The sequence below is a fragment of the Lycorma delicatula genome, chromosome 5 (genome assembly GCF_047948215.1).
Source record: "Lycorma delicatula isolate Av1 chromosome 5, ASM4794821v1, whole genome shotgun sequence".
NCBI lineage: Eukaryota > Metazoa > Arthropoda > Insecta > Hemiptera > Fulgoridae > Lycorma > Lycorma delicatula.
Genome location: NC_134459.1, coordinates 146,859,509 through 146,880,472, shown reverse-complemented (window position 1 = coordinate 146,880,472; position 20,964 = coordinate 146,859,509). Strand labels below are relative to the sequence as shown.

The window sequence follows — 20,964 nt, the reverse complement described above, 5'->3', positions numbered from 1 at the left end:
GATGCTTTCTTAAAAATAATAGTTTTTTTGTATGAATTGTAAAATGATATTGATGCTGCCTGTAAATACGATCGTTTTTAATAATGTATTGATGATTCGGATCGGTTTTCTATACGTTGTATCTCTTTTATGATTATTGTTACAGAATTACTTGAATGATCGATCGGTTAAAACTAGTTTTTTGAAATATCGGTAGCCTGAAATGTATGTTGTTTGATTTCTAGCTGTATGAATTTAGGTTGACAGAAGTGCTTAAAGTTCAATAATTATTCTTACGATTCATTTTGGTAATGAAAAACCATTTTTATGCTTGATTTGATGAAGATTGATTTGGTTGAAGTAGAATTTACTTACATTAAAATCTCCGAATTGAAAGAAGCATTTTTTTATAGTTTTTGATACGTTTCAGTTAATTCCCCCCTCTCACTCCCCCTCTACCTCCCCCCTCTCATCGTCTTTTTCTTTCCCTGTTTTTAAAAATATATCTATCGTTTTATTACAAGGGAAGAAATCGTTTTTATATTTTTCCTGAAAATGATCCAAGCTTGAGAAGTGCAAATACTTCTCATATTTTTCGATTTTTTTTTTGACAATTAAGTCACACACACACTCATTATTAATTTTTTATGTTAATGAAAATTTTGATTTCTTATGCCGATTTATTTTTCAGCTCGCGTTTATTATCCGCACAGCAATAAAGATAATTACGTAAATCGGTTGCGGGTACGACTGTAAACTGTTTCCTTTATGACTAGATGGTTCCAAGAATCCGGAGAATGGTAGTACTAAGTTTCGTTTGGCTGTGAACGTAGGTAGAGTGTTATGACCGGTCGATAACTTTAGGAAGTACTGATGTCGAAAGAGTTGACTATATTAACATCAAGAAATGTTTCCGTTGTACGCGTTATTTCTAAGCATTATGGTAGTATAAATGCCTTGCCAACAAATACTTTCTTCAAAAAGGAGGTGGAGGGAGGCTGTTTCAAAATGTTTTTAAATGTTTTAAAATGAATCTAGTTTGGTAACCGCGATAGAAGAATCCGTATTCCTCCAGAATTGTACGCAGGTCCTAGGATTCTACTGTATGAAAATTTAAACAGTTGCTAACTCATTAGTTTCGGAATATTTATCATTAGTTTCGGGCTTATGGTAAAAGTATTCGTACAAACGTAAAATAGAAATAAAGATGCGGATTTATGTTTGGCAACTTGAAAAGTTTAAAAATGGTTTTACAGTTTGAAAAATGGCGAAGGAAACTCTATTCAGCAGGAGAAAGGAACGACCCTAGCAAAGACGGCTATACAAGTTAATTCAGGACTAGATAATGGAATCTGAGAATAAAGGACCACCGGTGACGGTTGAAGTATTAGTAGTCCGAGAATTCTGTCGTTAGGTGGGAAGTTACTTTACTCAAATTGTTTTTGGATAGTTTAAAAGTACTTTTCGGAAAGGGAATTATTTATCTTAATAGATTTGTTTGTGTAACTTTTAAGCGATATAAGGTGAACGTTAGGTTAGTTCATTTATTTATTCTCATTATTTTTAAAAGGTATATCCGATGTTGTTATTAGAACAGTGACCGGATTTGATGATTTTATTTGCTTTAATGACATAATATGGCGCGAATCCAAATAGTAACATTCATTTGTATCAGTGACGTTCATATTCAGTCAGTACTATTTTTATATTTACTGGGATAGGAAAATTCTATAACTTTCAGAATAGTTTGACCGGAAATTTAAAAAAAACTGCGGCTGTACAGATTTTAATGCCACATTATTTATATTTTTTAAGTGTAAACACAACTTAAAACATTTCTTAAAGATCGAAGGAGTTGTTAAAGCGGATTTAAAAAATAAAAGAATCGTTCTACTTTATGAGTTAGAAGCCGGTGTTTTATGTTAATTTCATTCACTTCATATGATGTTGAAAAATTATACTTTTATAATAAATATAACGTTGTTCGTGTACAGTAATAATTTAATGCTTTTATTGTTATAACGTAACCGTTATTAAGTAATGCTGTCTTGTTACGGTTGTGCTTCAGTTATACTATTGTCTAATGCCCAAGGTTTCTTTTATATATATATATATATAAAATAATAGAAAGTGTGTGAAATATAGCTTGAGAATGGATGGTGTTTTTCGCTTGTTACCGTATTTTATTTTGTTGCCACAATACGTATTTTTATTTAATGATGCGTCTTTGTGACTCAGCAGATACAAAAAAGATAAGTTTTCTCGTTAACCTTTTTCCTCCCTGAATAATTTTAAGTCGATTTGTGTGGAACTGTGCCAGTATTTCTTCGTAATCAAACTTGGCTCTTTCATTTAATCTCTGATAGAAGTGTAATCTAATCTAAGTTGTTAGGAGGAATGCGATGTTTGAAAGTGATTTTGAAAAACTTACAAGCTTATCTGAGTTACCTAAATGGTTTGTTGCTTTACTTGTTCTGTTGAAAAGTGAATTTGTTCGGTCGGTTTGCAATATAGTAAATCGATATGGAGGTCTTTTCATTTGCTCGTTTATAAAATTTGTTCGTACAGAATGCGTTTTTGAGATCGATTTTTCTCTAATGGTTCTGTTAATACTACAAAGTGAAGTTTTTAATGTTTTTTTTTTGAATGAACTCTTTTTTCTGTTTTATTTAAAAAAATTACACAGGTTAAATTTTCTACTTGATTGTAAACCTGTTTAGTAATTGTTTTTATTATTTTTTAAGCATCTTATGACATTAATAGTTTAAGTATTTAACATACGTTTGTTGTTATCCCCCCCCTCCTATATATACAGGACATTTCTTGGTACTCCTTATTGTCTTTCACTTTAAAAAACTGGAATTAAATTTAAGTAGACTGTAATTGTTAATTTATAACTCAGATTCATAAATATCGAATGTTTGAGTTTGTAAATTAATCTAAATTTTAAATTCAATTCCCAAAAGAATTTTAGAAACCTTTTTTTTATTTGTAATAACGTTACTATTACATCGTACATTTAACGTTGTAGCATTATTAATTACTAATACTTCAATTATCTATATTTTGGACGTAATTTATAAATTTAGTGCGGATTTCATTAGCTATAATTGATCGGCGAAGTCGATTCGCAAAGAGATTCTGGTAGTAAGGATGAAAAACTAGGTCATTGGACCCAATCTAATCCGTATTGTGTCTTTTTTGTGTGATTTTGTCCAGAATCAGTATCGTTCATAATATACAGAATACACCTAATAATTACGGATATTCAGGCGTCTTGTGTTGATTGTTAGCAACATTACAGTTCCTGCCGGGTTCCTTGCCGTGTGGTAATAACTGGCAACGAAAGAACCGATCTAATAGCCGGTAAAGAAGCTCACACTTCAAACGTTTTATCCATTTATATATAAATGGATCTGTCCACTATCCATTTTGATCACTTGTAGTATCTGAAAACACGATTTGAAGGCGGCTTGACAGAGTGAGCGGTCGATAATGATACAGTAAGCTACGTCATTTTGAAGGTAGTGTATTTCAGTAGGAGACATCAACGTGTGATAATCGCCTTGAAGAAGCGGTCTTTACTCGTTTTGAGTCCGGGCACACTAAGTTAATGCGTGGATTCTGATCGACATCTGATGAGTTCCAATAATTCCACAAATTCGGATAACTGTCGCATAACGGTTAAATGTTAATAAATTTATAAAGTGCATCAAGAAAAGGAGTTAGTAACATAAACTAACAGAGTTAGTAACATAAACCTTGTTCTCTCTCGTTTTCTGTTTAGCCTCCGGAACCACCGTAAGGTATTACTTCAAAGAATGAATAAGGATAATATGAATGACTGTAAATGAAGTATAGGTCTTGTACAGTCTCAGGTCGATCGTTCCTGAGATGAGGTTAATTGAAACCCAACCATCAAAGGTCACCGATATCCACGATCTAGTATTCAAATCCGTATTTTAAAAGTAACTGCCTTTACTAGGATTTGAACCTTAGAACTGTGGATTTCAAAATCAGCTGATTTGCGATGATGAGTTAACCCGCTAGACCAGCCCGCCCGGTAGGGTGGTCCATCCTTGTCTAGCGCCCTTACAAAATTTAAGGTTCAAATCCCGAACCTTAGAACTCTCCACTTCGAAATCAGCTGGTTTTCTATGACGAGTTAACCACTGAACCAGCCCGGTGGGCAAACCTTTGTTCTCTTTCCTGTAAAGTCGATTACCTTTTGGTTCTACGGCTGTACATACTTTACTTATAATATTTTCTCGTTGCAGTTAAAATATTTTTTCTTATTATTAAGCGATTTCTTGGCGTCTCATATTAAAATGTGTCTATTTATATTCAGCCTGATACTAGTAGTGTACTAGTATATTCTGTACTTGTCTTTTTAGTTTTATGTTGATCTAGAACAAAAGATCCATTGTATGTTTTTAATGAAATGCGTGTTATTTTACGGATTGTTTGTTTAATGAATAATTAGACACGCAGTGAAGTAATTACTTGTAAGACGTTTTAATGACTTAGACGTTTAAATTATCGCGTAACTTTGGAATTATAGTATTTTTTATTGCTGCTTGGTACGTATTACCGTTTACTATTGATAATCAGAGATAGGATTTGATAAGGGTTGTGTAAATTTTATTTTCCCAAAAGTAGGAAAAATGTTAAATAAGTGTCAAATTTTTGGATTCTACTAATTTGTCTCGGTAAATTACGGTAGCATTTATTTTACGAGGTGGCTGTTGTAGGTCGTAAATCGTATGATAGTTTCTTTACGGTCCGTCCATTATTAGTCCAGCAGTCTTAGTCGATAACGCTTTATTTCATAGGACGATGTTTTTGTATTGTGGGTTATGCGTGCGATGATAATTTGTGGATAGCTCGTGACGGTGTGCGTCTATGCACCGGTGTAGTAAGGCCTTCACCGCGCTTCGGTTTGGCTCGTACAACAGTCAACAGAGGTCAGGGAACCTTAGCGACGCTTAACGATGCTGCGTTGCCGGATCGTTCTCGCTTACCTTACCTATGTTCGTACTCTTTTTTACTACTGGGCTGTTGTCACTCTTAGACTGTAATAAAGCTTGCTTCTTAACCCGCCTCGCTTAACGGTTCTTACTATGATTACTGTACGATTTGTTTGTTAATTAAAAAATACATTTTATAATAATGGATAGTAATAATCGATAAAAAATTACGAATTTCATTATCTCTTTTCCATCCATAATTTGAAAACAAAAAAAAACTTTGATATAAGTACTTCTTTAATTACTCTTTTTCTGATTTTTTTTTTATTTGTTCATTTGAAACGAAAGTAAGTAGTTTAGTAGTTAGTAAGTTATAAAGTAGAAAGAAAATCTAGAGACGTGATATTTCCTTTGTGTATCGTGTTAATAAAAGTAGTATGAACTTTTAATTTTGAAGGGAAGTTTTTTGTTAGGGATTACCAGTACGATGTAGACAAAATTGTTCAAAATTAGTTTGTATTATGTTAACATGAATTAGATTTCATTTGCATTACGTTTTTGTGCCAGTTATATTTTGTTATGAATATTTTCAAAACAGGGTTTTTCGAGCTTATACTGCCTGGCTTTGCCATACTTTTAAGCTTTTTACATTCCTGGTTATTGATCTCCAAATGTCAAGGTATACTGTTATGAGCATTAAAATCTTGTTACTGATTTAAAAAGTTATTGATTTTATCTGGTTTTGAAATTGGCTGATATAATTTTATTTGTTTTCGGTTATATTACAGTGAAAAGAACTACTTTTTTCGGTCTTGTGTATCTTGATATTTAAATTTCCTGATTAAAAAAAGAAGTGTTATATTTTGATTTATCATTTAATTATATATATATATATATATATGTACGTAATCAGACAGCTTGATTTGATTTTATTGTTAATTCTTTAGTTGTTTATGCTTTTACATTTTTATAAAAATTATTCATCTATTATTAATAATATTGTTTAACAAGTAAAAAATAAACATGTAAATTTTCATTTATGGGAACTAACAAATAATATATAAATTACTGCTAAATCTACTTAATTACTCCTCAATAACTTTCGGTTTTATCTATTTTTACTTATGTATGTAAAAGTGCACAGTCAAGCAGTGTTGTATTTACCGCTTGTATTATTACGTTATCTCCCCCTCATATACGGTAGTATTGTTTTTAATGCGTTATTCACAATATAAATAGATGCATTAATTTATTGTACTGCTTAATCTGTCGCGGTTTCTTTGTTCTGCTGTAATACGCGAAAACTCCTACGGAACAATCGGCCCAAATCATAGTTGGTTTTCCTGTTATCGATATTCATTACAGTAGAGCCCGTCTCCTTTGAAGATGTCATTTAAATCGCCTGGTTTTCAGTAAGATTAAAATGCCGATTGCAGAAAGCTGTATTCAGTCGTCATTTTTCCCTAGCAATTTTTAATCATTATTCTTGAGAATGACTTATGTTTAATTTTAGGGAGTATGTGGTATCAGATAGTGTATTATCTCGGTCGTTTACGACCGGAATAAATATTTCATCTAAAAAAATGTTAATCGTATTAAAAACGTACCTTGTATCTAGAATATAACATTTTTAAAGAAATTATATGTGTGTGTGTGTGTATGTATGTATGTATGTTGTAAAGTGCCTATTTTAATTATATCTTATTTACGTAGGGATTTACATAGTAATGATATGGCATGAGTGTTTATGTAAACTAAATAATCATATTTTAAAATGTTATTTTTTTGAAAATTTAATATTTGTTATCGAAATCGTTTGCTAATTGTGGTAATACTCGTTTATTTTAAATCCTCATTGCAATAAAATTATACTGATCTTAGTCTTAAAAAAATTATCATATAAGTGAACACTTTATAAACACGTATCCTGCTTTTCTTAGGAGAGTCATTTTCTGAATCGTAAATTCGTATTAAACTCGAATTGTAAAAAATAAAAAGTTCTAAAATATAATTTATAATTGTAACGTAACGATCTATGAAAGTAGAGTAAGGTAAGGAACAATGTGTATCGAAATGTTTTTAGGAAATAATAATTTGATTTTAAGCTAAGTATATCGTTTAAATGTCCATTATAACTTCAGGTAAATATTAATTATTCTGCTAGTGAGTAATATATCGCCCAAGTCGTACAGTTATTCGGAGTTTATAGAATACAGAAGCCGTAATACATCTAATAATTTTATTTACCGCCTCTTTCTCTACCGCGAGCTCAAAAACAAAGATTCATATTCATCGCTATATTTATCACGAAGACAGGAAGACCAGATTAATTCGGTTAAACGTCAGGATTTTTATGTAGCGATCAGATTGGACTATTTTCGTAGGCGGAGCCGGATAACCGCCGCATAACCGTACTATATTAATCCCGAGGATGCAGTTAATCTGCAGTTGTTGCAATTCCTTAGCAAAGATGCAGTGGACGTCTACTCGTACCCATATTACACCCGACAAAGAAGGATTTAAGGATAAGAACGATTCTCGTACCTGTGTCTGGTTGCAAGAAAGGGGCGATCTACCCGTTGAGGACTGCGTACCAGAAAAACCCACCCGCACTGCCCGTATCCTTGCGTCGATCGGTCATCACTAGATGACCGACCTCTGTTTTGAATAATCGTGGACATCCGCAATTCTTCGGAAAATTGCGTTATGTCCATCCGACCTGTTCTTTAAAGGTAAATACTAGGTTTTATTTTGCTTACTAACAAAACTCTTGCGTCGTACTTTTCACGCTTTATTGTTACATGTGGTTTAGTTTGACACGTTGGCGGTTATTAGTAATTCAAGTAGAGCGGTGAGCTAGATCGACGTTTTATGTTTACGTGATGCTATTAAATTACTTGTTATGTTACAGTAGTATGGTATTTTTATATCGTATTACACGTATGGCATTTCGAGGGCTACAAATTTGCTTAAGGTAGAAAAGATCTGTGCAAGCCGCGTCTGTCGACCTAATTTACATCTCCGTCTCGCGCACATTCTATTTAAAAGCATTTCTTCTCTTTCATTCTGTACGCTTATAATTTACTCATTTCTTCGTTTTTACGTATGATGATATTTACCGAGAAAAAAATTGCGACAATTTAGTAACCGTTATTGCATTAAGCGGCTAAGTATCACCGTGTGGTTAATTCAAATTTTGTTTACCTATTTATAAATTTTTGGTTAATGAGTTTTTTCTTTCAAAAAAAAAAAGAAACTGTAATCTTTACTTAATTTAATTGGACCTGAACGCAGAGTATCTTCATCTCTAAAAAAACTAAACAGTAGTTGTGTTGTAAAATTACTTTTGTCCTCTTTATGTTAATTTTTGTATGAGGTATATTTATCTCATTAACCCGACCTAGTTGTCGGTTCAGTAACCTGTTAGTTAGGTTCTTATGTATGTTATAACAATTAATGCGAATGAAAAGTATATTGAAGTACATTGTACTTAAATATTATCGTAACGGTTCTTAAGAAGTTATAATTGAAAATTATTTTCGTATCTTTTGTTCCGCATTAATAATGTGTTACGCATTGGTCGCTAAAATCTTTTGATTATTGTTATGTCGCTATTTTATTATATTCTAATAATTAAAAAAAAAAACCGTTAATGCCTGTGAGGTTTTCACCTAAGAGCCCGTAACCGTATGTGCTATTTAAGAATGAAACGCTATATTGACGTTTATTTATTACTATTATTAATAAAGTATAAAAATTATGTTTACGATAGGGGCCAGCGTGTTTTTATCGTGCAGTTTTGTAAATATTCGCTGCATACAATAACTAACCTGTATTTTTTTGATTTAAAACAACATGTTTTGTTTTAATTTCAAAAACATTTTGAAAAAAAAACAGTTGATTTTTTGGTTTGAATTTTGTTTTGAAGAAACAATGTATTTCTCCAGCATCTAGAGAAACAAACTGAACCGTTCAGGAGGCGGTAACGTACGGGTTGGACTTTGTTCTTGCACACGCGCGGGATCGGTTTCCATGACAACCGGTTTCCAGTTTTATAGAGATATTTTATTATTATTTTCTCTTTTTTCTTCCAGTTATTATTGTCTATTTTTAAAACGACATCGCTCGGTTTAAGAACAAGGGAACTAACTGTAAAATGTTTTTAGGATCGGGTAATCTAAGTACTTCTGTGGTTTATGTATTTGCGTAGATTTTATATCTGTGTGCTACGTGTTTTAATCTCTAAGAATATTTTTTGTTTGTGTAATTGACAGGTTATTTTCTGAAACAATTTACTCATAATGCCATTAAGCTTTTCTTTAAAACCCACCCGTTATGAGTTTATTCCCATCGAGCAAAATTACGGTTCTTTTTTACTTTAGTATTTTGAATATTTAGGTAGATAGTAAGAAAAGAATAAAGTTCGTGTAGCGTAGCAGAATCATTCCCATCGAGCAAAATTACGGTTCTTTTTTACTTTAGTATTTTGAATATTTAGGTAGATAGTAAGAAAAGAATAAAGTTCGTGTAGCGTAGCAGAATCAGGCTATAATCTTTATTTACTTTTTAATCGTCTTCATCTCCTTAAATTATTTCACAAATTAAATTTTATTGAAAAACTACTCTACGTAACGTTAAAAAAGGTTACAGATAATTTACAGTAATTATGTGCGATAATTGCTAAAAAAAATGGTTAAAAAACAACGAATACGATTGGTTGGAATTTCGTTCATGATGATGATAAAAATTACTCTCACCTTATGATTGGTTAAAAAACAACGAATATGGTTGGATTTGTGTCCCGATAATGATAAGAATTACTCTCACCTTATGATTGGTTAAAAAACAACGAATACGATTGGTTGGAATTTTGTGCCAGATAATGATAAGAATTACTCTTACCTTTTGAATATAATATTTCTACAAATATTATATTTGTAGGACCTTGAATTTTAATAATTAATTTTATTCAAAAAATTCTCGATTCTTTCATTATTCTGTGAATCGGATTTATGCTTTCAAAGAATCTCCAGATCGTAAAACAATGCAACAGTTTTGAAAATCTTTAAAAATAAAGTAGTTGCAGGGTGTGTTCCCAAAACCACTTTAAGTAGAATAGACTATAATGTGGATAACGATCGAGTATCTTGTACTTGTGTCTGCATCAATTTTATGTATTGTATCTGTTCTTGTACCAGTAACCAAAGTTAGGCAAACCTTTAAAACCGTAACTTATATTTATTATAAAAGAAGTCTGTTCTGTTTGTTAATGTATTTTTTTTATGAATAAAAAATGCTTTATTTTTTGTTATTAAGAAACGAATACTTTTTTTGGAGAGTTGAATTAATTTAATGATAATTCTTTCAAACTTATTTTTTTACATAAAGAGCTTCTGCACTGTACGATGAATAAATATAAACATATGTTTATGAAAACAAGAGAAAATAAACAAAATATGTTATTTTGTTGGATTTTCACCGAGTAATGGCATCCATGCATATAATTTTTTTTCTCGCGATCAACTAGCGTCCGTACTATTTTTACTTGGAACAGTAAATACGGAAAAAAGTAAAAGTAAGTAAATGGTTTCCCGTTGTCCTTTTTCTGTAAACCGAATATACTATTCCATATCACCGTTCTCAGCATAAAACGCAAGTGATTACCAGCTTTGTAAGAGATAGTTTTACTTTGGTAGCCGTTCAGACTAGCTACGTAACGGCCATTATTACTCTCAGCGAAAGTACTACGCTCGGCTGCTTCTATCTCGGATGCTTATCGTATCTCCTAATCATAAACTGGAAAGAATAGTATAAAGCAGTAAAGATTAATTAAATCGCTTACTGTGGGAAACACGACTTTAACCTATTTACATCGCCTTTTCACAACAGGGGAATCGTATTATCCAAACTTTGTAAAATATTTTTTTGAGATTTAGTTGTACACTTTTTACATTTAGGTCCGTACTAAAGTAGTAGTATTATTTTGTAATGCCGTTTTTTTATCGCAATCCTTGGTAACAGTAATATAAACAAAAATTAAAGTTACCTCAGTTGATGATATATAAAAATTAGATTAAAATCGAATTTTTAATAAAATGAGAGTAAATATTCTATTTTAGTTTATTAGTTTCAAATCGAGTGAAGTTAACAAGCGGTAAAAAAAGTGGCATTAACAGGAGGTATTTTTCTGATTAAATATTGTATTTTTAACGTTTTTAAAAATTAATGTTCTTATCAGACCGGAAGCCATTCAGATAACGTGTTAAAACAATATTTCTTTACGCGTTACGAATTATTGATTTGAACATTATCTTATTTAAGTTTTATTATTATTTTTAAATTCCTTTCAAACCGAGTAAACATAAATATCGACGACTGTGTTGTTCGTATTATGTTTACTTTTAAAAATTTCAACGAGCCGTTTCATACACTAGATGTGATTTCCCACTCCGTATAACGGTAAAACTCTTATGAATTTCAAGTTCTCGTTTAGCTAGATTATTTCGGTGATAGAGTAATGTAATCGTGAAGTGTTGCTGCCGTAGTTGCAGATTGTTCGATGAAGTACTCTGTAGAACAAAGAACTTCTCCTTCTTTCTATAGTCTTCTCTTATTTCTTGTTCTTCTCATTCTATCCTTTGATAGTACCACAGTCACGCTCTTCATTATCTTTTTTCACTGCACCTCTTTTCTAATAATGTCTTTACTTTCAGACTTTGCAGACTTTGTCAAATTTCATCTATTAACCTTTTCTCTTTACACTTTATATTCTCTTTATACATCTTTAACTATGATTTTAAATTATTAAAAAACAAAATCTTGGAATTAATGTAAATAAACATCCTATAATTCCAAGCGGTATGGATTAAAAATTTTACCACGACTTGAGTACTTGTAGTAAAATATTACTCTTCGCTTTAATATTCATTACATACACGTATGTTCTGTTTGTAACACGAGTATAATATATTCATAGTATATCTTTTATTAGTCCTTTAAGAAAGAAAATAAGAATCTCTAAGGGATCTTTAGAAGAAGGGATATTTTTATATCGTGTAATAAAGTCTGTGAAGGCGGTAGTTTGGAACACTGTCCTACCAGGAGATCGATGGAATGTACTGTATTTACATAATTTAAAAAATATATTTATATAACGTAAAAAAAAAAAATTATATGCAATTTCTGTTATTTACGTATAAAAATAAAGCTTATTTATCGGAAAACGTTTAGGCTTTGTTTGTGAACAGAAGTTGGGTTTTTAAATGCAGATGACTGTTTATTTCTTCTTACCTGTAAACCTATCAAAACATTCTGCGGTATACTATTTATACGTTGAACAGTGGGAATGTTCATAAAATCTGCTTTTTTACAGTTGGAGCAAAAATAGCACTATTCTGTATAAAATTATAATTTGGCACGTGATTTTCCTAGGATTCAAATTTAAGAAATAACCTTAAATTTGGATTTCTCGATGAAGGTTTTACTTGATTATAGATTCGATAAAATCGAACTCCGTTAAATATATTTAAACGAGTATATAAAAATCTGATGTGAAGGAAGTCACATGACTTCCTTGTACGCCTATTAAATTACTTAATTTAAAAAAAATGAAAAGTACATAAAATTTTATTTCATTAATAACTTTTGATATTTTTTCATTCTTTTTTATTGTTAAATTATTTATCGACTTTTTTACAATCGGGGGTTAATAATTATTAATAAATCAATATATTTAAATTAAAAAAAGAAGATGAAGTCTGATTCGAGCCGATATGCCTTACCCTTACAGTATCCAAATATTTCATTAATTAAAATTTCATTTGGCTATAACTCTGGAACCAATGAAAATAAGTACCACTTATGATATCTCGTTGAAAGGTTCTCGATGAGGATTACTCTAGTTAAGAAAAAGTGAAAAATTCAAATTGTTTTGTATTTCGGGCTTTTCATGGACAAATTTGGTTCAGTCCATTGCAATCAAAAGGGGAGATGCACAACTAGATGTTACAAGTCGTAAATCCAAAATTTGAACATCCTACGGCTAATCGTTTTTGAGTTATGATAATACATACGTTCGTACAGACGTTACGCCAAAACTAGTCAAAATGGATTCAGGGATGGTCTAAATGTACCTTTCCGTTCAAATCTGGAAACTGACATTTTTCGTGATCTTCCTTTACTTCGTACAAGTAAAAATATGTTCTTCTCTCATCTTTATTTATTTATTTGTCGTTTGTCGTAAGAAATTATAAACTGCTTTTTAATTGACGTAAACTAAAATGTCGTTCTGTTTTAAATAATTTACGAAGAATATGATCAACGAAAAATTACAGTCAACGAAGACGATCGGAAAATATTTTTTACTTTGCTCGTCTTCATCATCGCTTTATACGAGTTTTTTTTTTTTTAAGCGTAATGAAAAATATATCATAATGCTATTTTCATATTCAAATATTCTGCGAAAAAAATCGGTCGGAAGGCTTAAATCTCGCGCTTTGTTCATGTACAGAAGTTGGGTTTTTAAGTGCAGATTATTGTTATTTCTTTTTACATGTGAACTTATAAAAAAAGTCTGCTGGCGGTATACTATTTATACGCTGAACAGTGGGAATGTTCATAAAAAAAACAGCTTTTTTACATTTGCATTGAAATCAATAGCGTGATTGTTTAAACGTTAAAAGAAATTAGACAAAAATTCTGCATTCCAAATGGCTTAGCCTCTTAGTTGTTTCTTAGAGTTCCTCTTCTCATTTTTATTAGACATATAAAACAACAAGGTATCGTTCCCGTTACGATCCTCGTAAAGTATTTTTTTCTTTTTTTTTAATGAAGGCTGTCAAAATATAGTTTAAACTTATAAAAAAAAAGAAAGAAATTTGATTTTCATTAAATTCGAATTAAATTTTATTTTAATAAATTCGCTTTAAGTGTTTATTGACTGACCCATTTAGCTGTGTATCAAAAATTGTAAAGAAAAATTTTTTAAATGTATAAATTTAGATGATCGCTTAAGTTTTAATAACAATGAATCCTGAATACTATGGTTTTAAATGGAATTAAATTAGTTTATTATGATGCATGAAACAAATGATAACTTCGGTTCCGCCAGTTATTTATTTGAATTTTATTTTTAGTTTCATTTTATCGTAGTTTTAATTTTTGTATTGTTTCTTTTTTGCAGGTCCCACCTGACGCAACAGCAGGACGGTGGAAGCTTCTTCTAACAGTTGGTAAGCGCGTTCGAATTTATTTTTAAAATGAAAGTTTTGTATTTTGTGTGTCGAATGTTAAATCGGGTTTGGCCAAATTTTAGCCGCCGTACTGGTTTATCTTGTAATATAGTTTATTACAGCAAGTTTTTTTCATAATTTGTAGTCTTTTATTACTTGTAAGGATTTCGTAGACCCGCTTCTCAGAAATGAAAATGAAAACCATTGTGTGACTCATTATACTTATAAATAGATATGCATCAGACGCGTTTTGCTTACGGTGCATGTAGAATATACCTTGCAGTTATTTATTTTTTTACCGTTCTATTATTACGTTTTGATCTCATTCCCAACATTAAGCTCTTTTAATTACAATTAGGCGGTCTTATAAACTCATTTGATCTAATGTACTTCTTATAACAATTGTTGATGTTCTTGTCATTCACATATAATTCTCTGATGAAAAAAAAAACATTATGAATTTTTCTTAAGTAATTTATGAGGCCTTATTGATTATCAGCCGAATTCACTTCAAAATTTTAAAGTTTGATTAAAACTAATTACGTTTAATTAGATTTGAATACATTTGTATTCAAATTTGTAGTTCGGTCGATTATCGATACTGTTTCGAGAATGACTGTGTAAGACCGTGTGTTACAAACCGTTATCAATTAATGTTACACAGGTTTTACGATCAGAGATGAGCAGTTTTTTTTTAAAATGAAAAGTAACGTTTGTGGAAGATCGGTTCACTGTCGTTATTGTTAATAGTTTAGCCGCCTTGTTATTGACCCAGTTTATACATAGAAGGTGAACGTTCTTTATGCGATCTGAACGCCATCTTTACAATCTAATCGGTGTAGGCTAAATTCGTATACCGTGATTAAAAATCATGAGATATATCTTTGAGCCTATTGGATACGTATGTACAAAGTTTATTGTGAATTTTGGGGCTAACGTAATCGCTGAGATAAGACAAGATGTACGATTGATTACTTTTTAACACTTGAAAAAAAAAACGGGGTTCTAAATTTGATCCGCGCCTAATTAATTAATTATATATATATAAAAATTGAAATCAATTTCGAAGATATTCATTTTTGTAGACGAAGTTCTTATGGTGGTTCGTTGTAAGTTTTAGCCAGATTTAGGTAAGTGAAAGTTTTTTTAACAAACATTACGTTGACAGTATTGAAGAATCGCAGATTTTTTTATTTCTTCCGATATAATTCATTACATTGACGTAAGTTTAATATTTAACTTTTTATACCCTCTGGGAATCGTTTTTTAAAAATCTATTTCAGAAACAAACCGAATCAAAAATGAATACTTTTCAGTCCTTTTTAAATTACCCCACTTTGAAGGTGATGCCAAATTAAATATTACTAGGTTGTTTTTAATTTGCCGCTGTCTTCTAAAATTTAAATTTTTTTAAAGACATTGGAAAAAATATAACTTTGTGTGTTTTAGTCTGGATTATTTTTTTGAGTCTGTTTTGTTTTTATGATACCTTCCAACTAGAATAATTTTTCTTAATTTAATTCTTTTAATGGTTTTAAAGTTTTAACGGTGTACTAATTGTTTTTTTCTTTCAAGATCTGAACTACTCATCGAGAATTATTTTTGTTGATTCGATTCGTATTTGTTTTTCGGTATTATCCATCGGTAATTTTTATTTCCTTCCTTGATTTCCTTTCAGTATTGACATTACCATTGCATTAGTAGTGTTTTTAATTAGTTGCATTCCGTGGATTATTTTTGCATGTTTTATTAATGACAAGTCATGTACGCATTGTCTTTCGGCTTCTATTGTCTAGATAGATAAGCTTATTGTACGGATAACCTATCCTATACGTCTGCCAAGGCTTTCTTAACTTTTGCAGTATTATAGATTGCTTTACAAGGTAATTGCCGGGAAGATTTTTTGCTGTATTTGAGTTCGTTCGTTTAATCTCTTCTATTTTTAACGATTTCCTTGCCTGAATGTTTTTTTCTTCTTTTAATGAGGAATTTTGTTTTGTTTTATTTAATGGCCGCATCAGTTTTGTTTTTAATTGTGCTTATGTAATACGAAAATAACAGTATACTTTCAATTGTGTTTAATGCGATATGTTGTAAATAACAGGTTGCATTTTATAAACATAATAGTTAAAATTTTCATAACAACGTAGAGTAACATGAAAATAATTTAATGCAAGAGAGCTTTAGAGTTATGTATTTATTAGTTCGTTTCTTTTTAACATTCTACCGTAGTTATTTAATAAGCGATCGATGCACGGGCAATATTTTGTTGTTTGACGGGGGCGTACCAAAGTATGTAGAGTATATTAAGATAAAATATGCTTTTGCCGATTGTATTTTATCGATTAATTACCACGCGGATTATTCACATCGTGTTTACGATTATTCTAGAAACAGCGTTTTAAGTCATTAATATTGTTGCCAGATCTTATAGCGCTGACCCACCGGGTTGGTCTAGTGATGAACGCGTCTTCCCAAATCAGCTGATTTGGAAGTCGAGAGTACCAGCGTTCAAGTCCTAGTAAAGCCAGTTATTTTTACACGGATTTGAATGCTAGATCTTGGATACCGGTGTTCTTTGGTGGTTGGGTTTCAATTAACCACACATCTCAGGTACGGTCGAACTGAGAATGTACAAGACTACACTTCATTTACACTCATACATATCATTCTCATTCATCCTCTGAAGAATTATCTAAACGGTAGTTACCGGAGGCTAAACAGGAAAAAAAGATCTTATAGCGCTGCTAAAGCGGCCTGTAATAAGTATTAATTATTCGTGTGGGGAAAAAATAGTACTGCGGCTAAAGAAGATTGACTTTTATTTGGGTGTAGATGTACGATTCTGCTCTTAGGTCAAATGAACCGTAAATGAAGTTTTTATTTTATCTTATTTTTTCCGTTCGAGATTCATCTAATTTAATTCTTAAGTTATATTCGATGTAATCCGTTAATTATTATAAGTTTTAAACATGTTATCGCTCGTTAGATGTAAATTAAGCACAAATAGTTAAGATGAAAATTATTCAGTTATTCTCACTCGGGATTTGTCATTTATACATCCCTAGTACTCGCCATAATTTTAAAATAATTAAAATAAAATAATAATAAAAAAATAATAAAATAACAAAATAACAATAAAATAATAATTAAAATTGAAAGCCAGTCGTGTTTGTAAATAAATTTATTGTACTTACAAAGAAATTAAAACGTGATGGCAATCCTGCTACCAGTAAATAGTAGTTTGAATAACGTTCATCTCTTCATTTTCGGGACGGGCTCAGAATCATGCAAGAGAAAATATTATCAAACATCATTTTTCTCATTAACCGATCTGCATAATTTACGTTTTTGTTTAATTATATTTCTTTTACGTTTTAAACGTACATAAATCAATTGATGTAATCCAGCATATTATAGATTACAAACAAAAGTAGTAGGCATTCAACCTTAGTTATTAAAGCTAAAATTTAGATGGATAATTGAATAAGTATTTATTCCCTCCAAATAATACAGTAATATTCCAATAATAATAAAATAATATTGCAATATTAAATTAAATTATAAATTGTATTTGAAAAAGTACACGTATCAGTCGATTTACAAACTGGATTTCATAATTGTAATAGATTTCAATTCGGGATCACTAGCAATAGAGAACTTGAACGTCGATATCGAGTGAAAATAATTATAATTTATAGTTACCACTCGCAGTAAAACAATTATAAATATAATTATAAATAAATATAATATCAACGTACAATTTAGGCTACAATTTCACTCGACGATAAAATCATGAGTTCAAAATAGATGCAAATCGAATAACTGCAAAATTATCCAGAAAACTTTATAAAATTTATTTTGAAATAAATTTATACAATTCCAATAGTTTCCTAAAATTGAATTAAATTTATCTGCAAAATATAAATTCAACTCCTATTGATACCTGTTTACGATGTCCATAATGAAATATTTTCCTACACATATTCATGAAAACTCTCAAAATAATGGAACACACTTCACGTCGTAAACGATACGATACATTTTGTATAAATAATCCTTTAAGGTTAGATTTATAAACATAATTAAATTCTTTACGTTCATTTGCTTTATTGTTAGGACACATGTTTCTTTAAAATTTGTTTGCTAGAATATTGGCGACATTTACTTCGACGCTGCTGTAAGAATATACTTTTGCACAGTAAAAAGTTCATTTAAACAAGTATCAAATGCCCCGCCTAAACCTCTGTGCAATAATTTAGCAATGAATGAGCATATGCATAGTATATAAATTCAATTATGTGAAAAGATTTAATTTATTTATTTTTCGAAACCGATAAATTAAATGTTTTAATCAATTAAAAATTTGACAGGGATTGCCGTTTGAGAGTCTGATCTGTCATGACACCCAGATATTTTATTGTCGTAGCTTTTATTATTCACTATCGCAATAACTTATAGTATCATGAACCGCTTTACAACATGCTGCCTGAATTCAGATAAAATAATTATCCGTAGGCTGGCCAGTATCGTTGGGAAATTTTTTTTATATATTTGGGTTTATCCCGGTTTAAAGTTAGTATGTTAAGAAACATTGTTTTGAAAAATACCTACCTTGGACTATTCCGGTAACCCACCAACCCTGCAGTTCCTAGCCATGAAGTCCTCAAAATGCCCTCGGACTTTATCATGATGCAGCACTTGCCGGTCATAGATGTCCCCTCCACATTCAAAGCCTCCGGCTTCTTCGGGCGCTGCTACTTAAGCCGATACACAAATACTGACCCAGTCGTATCCTTCAATGCAATTCGCCACCGCTGCTGGCCTCGTTTTCGTCCTACTAAACGCCTATTAAATTACATTGTCACCGTATGCCGAGTGTAAATTACAACTTTCAAATTCAACATTATATCCTTGATCCCGTCGCACGTTTATATGCGGACACTTATCGTACCGACTACTGTGTTGGGCCTATATCCCAAGCCGAACACAGTTTATGAAGTGGACGATCCTTCATAAGGTGACCGTCTTTTCAACAGAAAGAGCAGCTCTTTATCTTTGCCACGTGCCCCAAGTCCTGAGCACTTGGAATACCGGCTGATTCTGAGAAGATCCCGGTTCTTGTATGCCTGCTATTCAACAAAAACTCGCTCTGTTACAGCGAAAGCAGCTCTAAGCTGCTTATAGCACTCGACTACATAATGCACATTACTACTTTCACCGTTTTCCTGCGCGGAAAACTATCTTAAACGCGTCCTTAAATTCATCCGCGTAACATTTTGTATTCTGTGTCCTCTTTGCCTCCACAAAGCCCTGCTCATCCGTTTCTCTGGGGACGTCGTAAACAATCACGCTCGGCTTAAGTGGCCTAATTGCCACAGCCTTAACAGGATAAATTTTTATCCCCTCATTCTGCTTGATCTTATTTTCGATCTGGCTACCGTTAACCAAGATACTTACACTTTCTTAGTTTTCTTTTATTCTAACAACGTGAAGACCCAACTTTCTTTCAAGTTCACGAGTAACTTCATCCTTGAACTCGTTAGAAGAAACACTCTCCGGTTTATCTACTAGGATTATCGTAGGCGGCTTCCTTTCTTTTTCTGCAAGAAGAAACATTCTCCGGTTTATCTACTAGGATTATCTTAGGCGGCTTCCTTTCTTTTTCTGCAAGCGACATCGACTTCTTAACAGATAGTGAAACTTGCTGAGCCTATTCACCCATCCTTTCAATGAAAACTGTAATCTTTCCGTTCGCTTAACCAAGGAGATGAAGGTATCGTTATTTACAAACACATGCCTGCACGTACGCCGCACTCTTTAACATTCTTGGTGTTACCGACAAATTCCTCAATTTCAACGCATAATTCATTAAATATTTATCTAAGTCTCTTCATCCCTTCAGTAGAGTTGGGATCGGCAGAGGCCATTTGCGTTTCTGGTTTCTGTATTTTTAAACCGGCTATATCTAGTTTCTTAACCTTCACGGGCGGCAACACCCGTCTTGACTGGCCTGTGGAAGGTCCGAAATGTTTCTCCATTAGCCGAGCATCAGAATCCGAGCCAGAATCTAAAACCTCCTTACCGCGTCTACTCTCCTTTGGAGGCGACGGCTTCTTATTCGTTCACGCTCTCGGCGTTGCCGTCTGTCAAACTGTTTCAAATGTCTACTAGGTTTGCCGGCGGCACTTATAACCTCCTCATCGGTAAGACCACTACCGTAAAATTTGAAAAGCATACCCTCTGCCCTTTGGAAAACATCGTCCCAAGACTTTCCTGAGAATAAAATAGCACAAGATATGACGAACGTATTATCGACCTTAATTTTTTATTTATGTCACGTAAATTAGTTATAGCAAGAGCGAGAGTTCTGCGCCCTGAGGTGAATCATAATCCCGTAGAGATTCGATGCTGTTCTCCAGGATTTATTTCCTGTTATTAAATAGCCTGTGAAAACTTTCAACGGACGGTCCACCACGGATTTCATAAAATTGAAGTTTATTATTATTCAGGTTATTCGTAATAATATGTGTTAATTTATCGCATCTTTTGTACATTATTTTCCAGGAATTCGTACAGGTTTTGGTCTTTTCATTAAATTATTTTAAGAAGCTTAAATATAAGCTGTTATGTGGAAGACGATCTAAAGAGGCTCTCTTATACGGAGCCGGAACTACTGTCTAAAATTCCTATTAAATGAAGCTGGAATTCCTATCTTTTAAAATGTAATATTTTAATCTAATTCCGATTAGAGTTTAAAAAAACCGATATAATTTTGACGCTTGATG

At 31.8% G+C, this 20,964-nt stretch overlaps 1 protein-coding gene across 5 annotated transcripts in view; it reads left to right on the top strand.

Moving 5' to 3' along the window:
* The window catches only part of hts (adducin 1-like protein hts), a 314,291-nt gene that overhangs the window by 32,347 nt on the left and 260,980 nt on the right, over nt 1–20,964 (top strand). For all 5 annotated transcript variants that reach the window (XM_075367264.1, XM_075367265.1, XM_075367262.1 and 2 more), the window contains exon 2: nt 14,128–14,176. The gene's annotated coding sequence lies outside the window, so the exon portion shown is untranslated. The remainder of the gene's footprint in view (nt 1–14,127; nt 14,177–20,964) is intronic.